The following is a 9,587-nucleotide window of genomic DNA, read 5'->3' on the forward strand; positions in this document are numbered from 1 at the left end:
TGCACACACAGGTCTAGAAAAATATCTAATAGTTGTTAAATTTGGATGGGCAGTGGAGTAATAATACTGAAAGGGGACCACTATTTTCTACTCAATATACTTCTATAGACTTGTGAGAGATATTCAAGTTTTACATGTGTAACTTAAATAATAATTAATAATAAAGAATCAAAGCATCATAGTAAATAAGTGTAAATGTATTTAATATAGTTAATTTGGGATACAAATTTAACAACTTCTGTTTATTAAAAGACACCATCAAAACAGTGAAATGACAAGGCACAGAATGGTAGAAGATATTTACAATACATAAAACTAACAAAGACTAGTAGCCAGAAAATACAAAGAAATCCTACAAAGTAGTAAGAATGAGATAGAAAAATAGGAAAATCAACAAAATATTTGAAATGAAACTTTAGAAAGAAGAAATACAAATGGCGAATAAACATAAGGAAATGCTTTTGAACTCACTAATATTCATGGTATGCAAATTAAAACCACAATGAGATATACATTGAGAACATCAGTGACTAAAGTTTTGTGTTTTGTTTTCTAGAATGTCTTTATTAGCTAGTACAAGAATTACAGTCTTTTAAACTTGTTTTTTGGAAAGCAAAGTGGCAGTGCTTTAAAATTGAGGATGCTTGCAGTTGCTCTGTACTCTTACTGAGTCATTACCTATTTGATGAGTGCATACCAGTGATCTGGGGTATTCAAACCTACTTAACTGAAGAAGGGGTAACTGAGCAGGTCAGTGAGCTGTCCCCCAATTAAGGCAATGTATATTTATTTATTTAATAAGTTTTTTCCTTTGCCACAAATTCAGTTAAAAGCCTTCACTCCTCTGCCATAAGTTTTGATTGAGGATCCTAAAAATGCATTGAATGACATATTTTATGTGAGCACCAGTGCATAATAATTCAGGCAAATGTACACAGAATTGTTCATCATTTCCTGGATAAAAAGTAGATCATCATTACTCCACAGTAATAATTTATTCTGGTTGAAGGACACTAAAATCCAGATAGTTTTGGTCAGCTTATGACTTCTGTCTGGCCATTAAATTACACTTCAAAGTCTCCTCATTCCCATTGACAGAATGTGTGAGAAGAGTCTACCTTCACGCTTGCATAACCTTTGCCATCAAAGCACTTTACCAGCTTTTATTCTATCAGTTCATCTATATATGACATTTGCCATGTCTTTCTCTGTAGTGAGAGCATAGCTTATAACTAATGTCCCTGAAATCCCCTGAGTACAGAATGCCTGATAATAAAAAGGAAATTCTGATATTTCATAGCTCCCTGACACAATAACTACCAGAAGGCTCAAGCTAGAAGAAATGCTGAGTGCTAAGACCCTTTCGGGCTGAAGATTTTATTACTAAGAGCCGCAGGTGAATATCAGGAGCCTTAAGTTCTGTGCCTAGCTCCAACTCTTACTAGATTTCACATCATGGACAGGTCACCAAAACTCTGATATTCCATTTCATAACTGGTAAAATCTAAGTAATATTAAGAGGTTTGATGCTAGCCTGGATTTGCCAATATGAAAATCACAGATTGGACTGGATTAGACTAGAAATCATAGGAAAGACTAGATGTGTTTAAAATTATTTTAAAATTTACTGTTAGTTTAAGTTTGTTGAAAGAAATATTTTGCCTAGCTGGAAAGGGACTATTACATTGCAAAAAGTTCTATAGAAGAAAAAGGGAAGATTTCAGAGCTTTATAAGGAGAAACACACATTCCACTTTAAACAATAAGATACTAAGTAAGATTCTCTAGAATCTCAATTCTGCCTCTGCAAATAGGAAGTTTTTGGCCTCTGGCAAGTTACTCAGCTTCTAAGTGAAAATATCATTTTAGATGATTATTAACATCCTTTTCATTGTTACTCAAAATCTCAAATATTTTAATTTAAAAGTATTATAATATTGCCTCCAATTGGCACATAGTCCCTTAGATTAACTTATGTAGTTTTTTTTTTAAGAGGATGGTGCCTGGTAATAGTTACATCTTGAAGATCTCTGCTGAATCTCACATATCTATTAGGACTCACAGAAGCAAACAGCTGATCTCGATTGGAATCACTATTACTTTAGGAGTTATTATTCAGATAAAACAGCTTTAAAACTGCAAACACTTTTACCATGCTAAGAAGAGATTCAGAAGATTAGTAGAAAGAAGGTATATTTGGATACTTTATTTGAGATCTGTAACCCCATAGGTAAAATAAAGGGCTAAGGGATTGAGAATGGAAGAAGCTATGTTTTGGCCATGGGCTACCAGCTTGAATATAGCCAAGATGAATAGTGACACAGAGCTATTATCATCTGTTAGCTGTTTTGTGGCCTATAAACAATATGTTAGCAGTCTCATTTCGAACCCAGATGGTTTGAAAGCCCACCTTGCAAACAATGTTAACGTGGTTGGCACAAAATGACACCTTTTTGGCAGAAGCAATCTCAAGGATCAAGTGTATGCATATGCAACTTTTTGGTTTCCTTCTGTAAGACTTTCCCACAGACTCAGGCAAAATACCACAAAGAGACCTGATCCAGTACTTCTCATGTTTAGGGCACACAATTAAGGACTTTGCTGAATTTCTAGAAGTGTTCATCAGCAATATTTTTTCTGACTAGAACAATATTTCTGAAGGATACCAAAAGTGAATGGAGTAGAAGTCAAGAGAAAGAGCAGTAACAAAAAGGATGTCCACAGTGGAAGGATTTAATTAGCTGATCAGATACAACTCACATCTTGGTAACTGCAATGAGGTGATACATTACTATAAGCAGCACAAAAAAATCCCTTTAATATTGCAAAAGACTAATTTTTTTCTAAATTGTATTTTAAATGATGAGAAAAGCTAATGCCTTACACTAAATTTAGGTTGATTCCTTTTGAAAAGGTAGCAGCTTTGAAAGGTGAATAGTCACCCCTGTTCTTTCTTTTGTTATTCATATTTTTATGCATAAAGCGAGGTACATAGGCAACAAAAATTGATATATAAAAATGTATTTAATGTGTTCACATTTGCTTTTGTTTTCATTTGAATTTGTAAGTAAATTCTTAATTATCATGACTGAGCCTGATTGCTGCCCAATCCCTTTAAAGATCCTATACCAACTTTCAGTGAGGCAATTAGAGGGTTAGAGACCAGAGCCAAAAAAAAAAAAGTGTATTAGAAGATAATAGAGGAGTAATATTTTATTGTTTAAAAATTTAAGGGGGCTGAGGAGAAGATGGTGGAAGAGTAAGATGTGGAGATCATCTTCCTCCCCAGAGATACATCAGAAATACATCTACACATGGAACTGCCCCTATAGAACACCCACTGAACGCTGGCAGAAGACCTCAGACCTCCCAAAAGACAAGAAACTCCCCACGTACCTGGGTAGGGCAAAAGAAAAAAAAATAACAGAGACAAAAGAATAGGGACGGGACCTGCACCACTGGGAGGGAGCCCTGAAGGAGGAAAGGTTTCCACATACTAGGAAGCCCCTTCGCAGGTGGAGACTGCGGGTGGCAGACAGGGGAAGCTTCAGTGCCATGGAGGATAATGCAGCAACAGGGTTGCGGAGGGCAAAGCGGAGAGATTCCAGCACAGAGGACCAGTGATGACCAGCACTCAGCAGCCCGAGAGGTTTGTCTGCTCACCCGCTGGGACGGCCGGGGGCTGGGAGCTGAGGCTCAGGCTTCAGAGGTCGGATTCCAGGGAGAGGACTGGGGCTGACCTCAGGAACACAGACTGAAGGGGGCTAGTGCACCACGGCTAGCCGGGAGGGAGTCTGGGAAAAACTCTGGAGCTGCGGAAGAGGCAAGAGACTTTTTCTTCCCTCTTTCTTTCCCAGTGCGTGAGGAGAGGGGATTAAGAGTGCCACTTAAAGGAGCCCCAGAGACGGGTGTGAGCCGTGGTGATCAGCGCGGAACCCAGAGATGGGCATGAGATGCTAAGGAGGCTGCTACAGCCACGAAGAAGCCTGTGTGTGAGCAGAGGTCACTCTCCACACCCCCCTTCCTGGGAGCCTGTGCAGCCTGCCACTGCCAAGGTCCCGTGATCCAGGGACAACTTCCCTGGGAGAAAGCACAGCACGCATCAGGCTGCTGCAAAGTCATGGTGGCCTCTGCTGCCAAAAGCTCGCCCCGCATTCCGTACCCCTCCCTCCTTCCTGTCCTGAGTGAGCCAGAGCCACCGATTCAGCAGCTCCTTTAACCCTGTCCTATCTGAGAAAAGAACAGACGTCCCTCAGGCGACCTGCATGCAGAGGCGGAGCCAAATCCAAATCTGAACACCGGGAGCTGTGTGAACAAAGAAGAGAAAGGGAAATTTCTCCCAGAAGCCTCAGGAGTAGTGGATTAAAGGTCCACAATCAACTTGATGTACCCTGCATCTGTGGAATACCTGAATAGACAACGAATCATCCCAAATTGAGGAGGTGGACATTGGGAGCAAGTTACATTATTTTTTCCCCTTTTCCTCTTTTTGTGAGTGTGTATCTGTATGCTTCTGTGTAAGATTTTGTCTGTATAGCTTTGCTTTCACCATTTGTCCTAGGGTTCTGTCAACCCATTTTCTTTTTCTTTTTTACTTAAAAAAATTTTTTTTCTTAATAATTATTTTTTTATTTTAATAAATTTGTTTTATTTTATTCTATCCTCTTTCTTTCTATTTTTTCTCCCTTTTATTCTGAGCTGTGTGGATGAAAGGCTATTGGTGCTCCAGGACAGAGTCAGTGCTGTGCCTCTGAGGTGGGAGAGCAAACTTCAGGACACTGGTCCACAAAAGACCACCCAAATCCACATAATATCAAATGGCGAAAATCTCCCACAGATCTCCATCTCAACACCAAAACCCAGCTTCACTCAACAACCAGCAAGCTACAGTGTTGGACACCCCATGCCAAAAAACAAGCAAGACAGGAACACAGCCCCATCCATTAGCAGAGAGGCTGCATAAAATCATAAAACGGTCACAGACACCCCAAAACACACCATCAGATGTAGACCTGCCAAACAGAAAGACAAGATCTAGCCTTATCCACCAGAACACAGGCACTAGTCCCCTCCACCATGAAGCCTACACAACCCACTGAACCAACCTTAGCCACTGGGGATATACACCAAAAACAATGGGAACTACAAACCTGCAGCCTGCAAAACGGAGACCACAAACACAGTAAGATAGGCAAAATGAGAAGACAGAAAAACACACAGCAGAGGAAGGAACAAGGTAAAAACCCACCAGACCTAACAAATGAAGAGGAAATAGGCAGTCTACCTAAAAAAGAATTCAGAATAATTATAGCAAAGATAACCCAAAATCTTGGAAATAGAATAGAGAAAATGCAAGAAACATTTAACAAGGACCTAGAAGAATGAAAGAGGAAACAAGCAATGATGAACAGCACAATAAATGAAATTAAAAATATTCTAGAAAGGATCAATAGCAAAATAACAGAGGCAGAAGAACGGATAAGTGACCTGGAAGATAAAGTAGTGGAAATAACTACTGCAGAGCAGAATAAAGAAAAAAGAATGAAAAGAACTGAGGACAGTCTCAGAGACCTCTGGGATAACATTAAATGCACCAAAATTTGAATTATAGGGGTCCCAGAAGAAGAAGAGAAAAAGAAAGGGACTGAGAAAATATTTGAAGAGATTATAGTTGAAAACTTCCCTAATATGGGAAAGGAAATAGTTATACAAGTCCAGGAAGCACAGAGAGTCCCATACAGGATAAATCCAAGGAAAAATATGCCAAGACACGTATTAATCAAACTGTCAAAAATTAAATACAAAGAAAACATATTAAAAGCAGCAAGGGTAAAACAACAAATAACACACAAGAGAATCCCCATAATATTAACAGCTGATCTTTCAGCAGAAACTCTGCAAGCCAGAAGGGAGTGGCTGGACATGTTTAAAGAGATGAAGGAGAAAAACCTACCAAGAAGATTACTCTACCCAGTAAGGATCTCATTCATATTTAATGGAGAAATTAAAACCTTTACAGACAAGCAAAAGCTGAGATAGATCAGCACCATCAAACCAGCTATACAAAAAAAGCTTAAGGAAATCACTCGGCAAGAAACACAAAAGAAGGAAAAGATCTACAATTACAAAAACAAAACAATTAAGAAAATGGGAAAAGGAATATGCATATTGATAATTACCTTAAATGTAAACGGATTAAATGTTCCCACCAAAAGACACAGACTGGCTGAATGGATACAAAAACAAGACCTGTATATATGATGTCTACAAGAGACCCACTGCAAACCTAGAAACACATTGAGACTGAAAGTGAGTGGTTGGAAAAATGTATTCCATGCAAATGGAAATCAAAAGAAAGCTGGAGTAGCAATTCTCATATCAGACAAAATAGTTTTTAAAATAAACACTATTACAAGTGACAAAGAAGGACACTACATAATGATCAAGGGATCGATCCAAGAAGAGGTTATAACAATCGTAAATATTTATGCACCCAAAATAGGAGCACCTAAGTACATAAGGCAAATACTAACAGCATAAAAAGGGAAACTGACAGTAACACAATCATACTAAGGGTATTTAACAGCCCACTTTCACCAATGGACAGATCATCCAAAATGAAAATAAAAAATAAAACACAAGCTTTAAATAATACATTAAACAAGATGGACTTAACTGATATTTATAGGACAGTCCATCCAAAAACAGCAGAATACACATTTTTCTCAAGTGCTCATGGAATATTCTCCGGGATAGATCATATCTTGGGTCACAAATCAAGCCTTGGTAAATTTAAGAAAATTGAAAACTTATCAAGTATGTTTTCCAACCACAATGCTATGAGACTAGATATCAATTACAGAAAAAGACCTGTAAAAAATACAAACATGTGGAGGCTAAACAGCACACTAATTAATAACCAAGTGATCACTGAAGAAATCAAAGAGTAAATCAAAAAATAACCTAGAAACAAATGACAATGGAGACACAATGACACAAAACCTATGGGATGCAGCAAAAGCAGTTCTAAGAGGGAAGTTTATAGCAATACAATCCTATCTTAAGAAAAAGGAAACATCTCAAATAAACAACCTAACTTTGCACCTAAAGCAATTAGAGAAAGAAGAACAAAAAACACCCAAAGTTAGTAGAAGGAAAGGAATCATAAAGTTCAGATCAGAAATAAATGAAAAAGAAATGAAGGAAACAATAGCAAAGATCAAGAAAAGTAAAGGCAGTTTCTTTGAGAAGGTAAACAAAATTGATAAATCATTAGCCAGACACATCAAGAACAAAAGGGAGAAGACTCAAATAAATAGAAATAGAAATGAAAAAGGAGAAGTTAACAATTAACACTGCAGAAATACAAAGGATCATGAGAGATATCTACAAGCAATAAATGGACAAACTGGAAGAAATGGATAAATTCTTAGAAATGCACAACCTGCCGAGACTGAACCAGGAAGAAATAGAAAATATGAACAGACCAATCACAAGCACTGAAATTGGAACTGTGATTAAAAATCTTCCATGAAGCAAAAGCCCAGGACCATATGGCTTCACAGTTGAATTCTATCAAATATTTGGAGAAGAGCTAACACCTATCCTTCTCAAACTCTTTCAAAATATAGCAGAGAGTGGAACACTCCCAAACTCATTCTACGAGGCTACCATCACCCTGCTACCAAAACCAGACAAAGATATCACAAAGAAAGAAAACAACAGGCCAATATCACTGATGAACATAGATGCGAAAATACTCAATAAAATATTAGCAAATAGAATCCTGCAGCACACAGAAAGGATCATACACCATGATCAAGAGGGGTTTACTCCAGGAATGCAAGGATTCCTCAATATATGCAAATCAATCAACGTGATACACTTTATTAACAATTTGAAGGAGAAAAACATAGAATCATCTCAATAGATGCAGAGAATGCTTTCAACAGAATTCAACACGCATTTATGATAAAAACCCTGCAGAACGTAAGCATAGAAGGAAATGTCCACAACATAATAAAGACCATGTATAACAAACCCACAGCCAACATCATCCTCAGTGTAGAAAAACTGAAACCATTTCCACTAAGATCAGGAAGAAAACAAGTTTGCCCACTCTCACCACTAATATTCAACATAGTTTTGGAAGCAATCAGAGAAGAAAAAAAAAAAAAGAAATCCAAATCAGAAAAAAAGAAGTAAAACTGTCCCTATTTGGAGATGACATGACACTATACATAGAGTGTCCTAAAGATGCTACCAGAAAGCTACTAGAGCTAACCAATGAATTTGGTGAAATAGAAGGATACAAAAATAAGGCACAGAAATCTCTTGCATTCCTATACACTAATGATGAAAAATCTGAAAAAGAAATTAAGGAAACACTCCCAGTTACCACTGCAACAAAAATAATAAAATACCTAGGAATAAACCTACCTAAGGAGACAAAAGACCAGTATGCAGAAAATTATAAGACACTGATGAGAGTAATTAAAACGATAAAAATAGATTTACCATGTTCTTGGATTGGAAGAATCAACATTGTGAAAATGACTCTACTACCCAAAGCAATCTACAGATTCAATGCAATTCCTATCAAACTACCACTGGCATTTTTCACAGAACTAGAACAAAAAATTTCGCCACTTGTATGGAAACACCAAAGACCCTGAATAGCCAAAGCAATCTTGAGAACGAAAAACAGAGCTGGAGGAACCAGTCCCCCTGACTTCAGACTATACTATAAAGCTACAGTAATCAAGACAGTATTGTACTGGCACAAAGCAAGAAATATAGATCGATGGAATAGGATAGAAAGCCCAGAGATAAACCCACGCACATATGGTCACCTTATCTTTGATAAAGGCAGCAAGAATATGCAGTGGAAAAAAGACAGCCTCTTCAATAACTGGTGCTGGAGAAACTGGACAGGTACATGTAAATGTATGAAATTAGAACACTCCCTAACACCATACACAAAAATAAACTCAAAATGGATTAAAGACCTAAATGTAAGGTCAGACACTATCAAACTCTTAGAGGAAAACATAAGCAAAACACTCTACGACATAAATCACAGCAAGATCCTCTCTGACCCACCTCCTAGAGAAATGGACATAAAAACAAAAATAAACAAATGGGACCTAATGAAATTTGAAAGCTTTTGCACAACAAAGGAAAACAAACAAGACAAAAAGACAACCCTCAGAATGGGAGAATATATTTGCAAATGAAGCAACTGTCAAAGGATTAATCTCCCCAATTTACAAGCAGCTCATGTAGATCAATATCAAAAAAAACCAAAAACCAAACAACCCAATCCAAAAATGGGCAGAAGACCTAAATAGACATTTCTCCAAAGAAGATATACAGATTGCCAACAAACACATGAAAAAATGCTCAACATCATTAATCATTAGAGAAATGTAAATCAAAACTACAATGAGATATCATCTCACACCAATCAGAATGGCCATCATCAAAAAATCTAGAAACTATAAATGCTGGAGAGGGTGTGGAGAAAAGGGAACACTCTTGCACTGCTGGTGGAAATGTAATTTGATACAGTCACTATGGAGAACAGTA

This window comes from Grampus griseus (genome assembly GCF_964374135.1).
Source record: "Grampus griseus genome assembly, chromosome: X".
In the NCBI taxonomy this organism is placed as follows: domain Eukaryota; kingdom Metazoa; phylum Chordata; class Mammalia; order Artiodactyla; family Delphinidae; genus Grampus; species Grampus griseus.